General features: G+C 40.4%; 1 long non-coding RNA gene across 1 annotated transcript; it reads right to left on the bottom strand.

Annotated features, from left to right (window-relative positions):
• Positions 1-1,179: 1,179 nt before the first annotated feature.
• Positions 1,180-2,320, bottom strand: LOC121874523. Its single transcript, XR_006090438.1, has 2 exons — positions 1,674-2,320; positions 1,180-1,326 (listed from the first exon to the last, which is right to left on the bottom strand). It is a non-coding gene; the product is annotated as an uncharacterized LOC121874523 (long non-coding RNA).
• Between the last annotated feature and the right edge of the window lie 692 nt (positions 2,321-3,012).

Here is a 3,012-nt window from a genome sequence, read left to right as displayed (position 1 = left end):
AGTCGCACCTTCTTGGGCTTGGGCCAGGTAGTTCAGGGTTTCTCCGGGGTGGTGGGGGTCCGGTGGAAGCCTTTGTGTAAAAAGAAAAATGGTTCCCGGGCACGAGTGAGTATACGCAGGGACAGTCAGACTGGCGCGGCTATGGTCAAGAGCGCGGGTGGCAGGGGATGGTAAGGTTAAATAGACCAATGACAGCGCACCGTGGAGGGGGTGCGTGGGTGGTAAGGATACTTGGCCCAATCACAGTCCGCGACTTCGTCGGCGCGAGTCTGACGTCAGCACCTTGCCCCGCCGCGTATTTGATGGCATTTACTGCGTAAATAATAATTATCGCTTCTGGACAGGTGCCGAATATAAAATATCCGCGTAAACCCAGACTATACAGTACTGTATTTACAATAAAAAAAGGTTTCAGTTTTATTAGTTAATGCTATTGTGGGGTACAGTACTTGATATTTGGGTTCACACTCAGGATGGGATGGAGAAAGGAAACTCACAATGTGCTCTCTGTATACATATTGTATTGGATGTACAGTGCAGCTTGGTGCTGGGAAGTGGCAGCTTGGTTACAAGCGTGATGTAGAGAGAGCTGGTTGGTGAGGGTGCTCAGAGGAGGACCAGCTTGTGGGTCGCCATGCTCGCCGGCGGGAGCAAGGACCGCCAGGCAGGAGGTGGAGGAGGTGTTGCTTGCTGGTTGGTGTAGGTAGAAAGAGGGTGGTCACCACGAGGTCAGGTCTTAAATAACCTCCGTAGGCGTGGCTTGATGGAAGGCCCCCGCTTTGTTTGGCGTTGTTGGTTACCTGACCTTGACCACGAGGGATACGCCGGCAGATCAAGGGGTCGGTCAGTCAGCTTACACACGGCGCTTGTAGGGGAGAAATCACTACACTATATCATCCAAAGCATAACTGTGAATTACGAGGTAAACACATCCTGGAAGTAACTGGCCTCCACCTCACTGTTATTTCTATATCATCAATTTGTTTCTAATACTTGTACTTCTGGAAATATAAATAAAATACTCTTATAATTTTCTGTGGCCAAAAGTACCGTTTTATTTTAAATCCCAGTCAAATAACCTGTGGTTATTAAGCTGGATGCTGGTCAAATAACCCCTGCCTATAATATAATAGTTTTACAGTGCAGTGTTGTGTATTATACAGTACGTATAGTTATTTATCTTATTTCCAGGAAGTTTCAAGGACCAACAACACATCTCGGTATGACAAGCTAAGACTCGACTATACAAACTGATGAAACACCTCTGACCTGTGGGACAGGCTCATTTGTGATGCCATCAACAGCAACTGATGAAACACCTCTGACCTGTGGGGACACACTTTGTATGTGATGCCATCATCAGCAACTGATGAACACCTCTGACCTGTGGGACATTAATTCTGTATGTGATGCCATCAACAGCAACCGATGAAACACCTCTGACTCAGGGGACAGACTTGTATGTGATGTGCCATCAACAGCAAACTGATGAAACACTCTGACCTGTGGGGATTAATTTTGTAAGGTATGCCATCAACAGCAACTGAGAAACACTCTGACTCAGGGGACACACTCTATAGGCGTGATGCCATCAACAGCAACTGATGAACACTGACTCAGGGGATTAATTTGTATGTGATGCCATCAACAGCAACTGATGAAACACCTCTGACCTGTGGGAGGTGAGACTTATACAGGTATTCTGTTACTTAACATCATGTTGTCTAATGCTTGTGTTCATGTACTGTACAGTACTGTAGTATTTAAAACATAAATTACGCTGTGCCCGTAAATTATAAATCCTCTTTATATGCCTTTTCTCAAGAATATCGGCTAACTTTATAATTTAAGCATTTTATCGTTCACTTTCCAGAAAAGAAAACATCCAGTAACAGTATTCCCAATCAAAATTGCTGACCCCTTATCTTGTGTTTGAGTACATGAGGGCATGGCATAGATTTTGTTTAAATTTCATACAAAGATGCTCTTTTATATGCTGATTAAGAATATAGATTTAAAATACACAATCGTGTATTCCTCTGAAAGTGTGTGTTTATATGCACTTGTGTTTGTTTAAAAGTGTGTGTGTGTTTTGTATAAATATTTGAATGTGGTTTAGTGTAAAAGTGTTAGTGTTAAGTATACAAGCAGTTGTGTAACATCAGGTATAAAAAACAAATGTCAAGATTAGTTATTGCTTAAACTTGACTCAAAATTAACCTAATGGCCGCCCACTAGAGGTGGTCATTGAATTGAATTGTAACAGTTTATTTAGCCAGAAAAACACAGATATAGAGTGGATAATAATAACAGTATTAACATGGCTGAGCCAGTTGAGAACCTGAGCTGCACCTGATATATACTATACATTTATCTCAAGGAAATATTATGTAACATTTAGTATTATCCAGAATAGTACAATAACATGGTGGTAATAAGAACATCTCATAATGTTACCACGGTTATCACTTCAATATTTATTTTTTATTATTATTATAATATATATATATATATATATATATATATATATATATATATATATATATATATATATATATATATATATATATATATATATATATATATATATATACTGTGTGTATATATATATATATATATATATACAGTAACCCCTCCGTTAACGAACTCAATCCGTTCCAGAAGGTCGTTCGTTAACCGAAAAGTTCGTTAACCGAAACTATTGTTTCAATGGGTTTTTGGGTAATTGGTTCCAGCTCACCGAAAATTTCCTTACTTCAACAAAAATGGTAGAAAAATTTACTTACTTTGAGGTGTGTATGTAGAAGGCTCCTGGATGATGATGATGATGTGCATTTGAAGTGGGAGGTGAAGGAGGAGAAGGGAGAAGAGAAGGAAGTGGAGGTGGAGGAGAAGCATTTTACTGTTTCTTGGAAGGTGAGTCACCTTCCATGAAAATGTCAGGAACCTCTGGACTGACAGATTCTCCACCATGAACATCCTCTCTCCTTCTTGAAGTGGAAGGCTGAGGGA

The sequence above is a fragment of the Homarus americanus genome, unplaced genomic scaffold (assembly GCF_018991925.1).
Source record: "Homarus americanus isolate GMGI-L3 unplaced genomic scaffold, GMGI_Hamer_2.0 scaffold41213, whole genome shotgun sequence".
NCBI lineage: Eukaryota > Metazoa > Arthropoda > Malacostraca > Decapoda > Nephropidae > Homarus > Homarus americanus.
The sequence above is the reverse complement of the archived record's forward strand: the minus strand, read 5'-3'. Positions and strand labels throughout refer to the sequence as shown.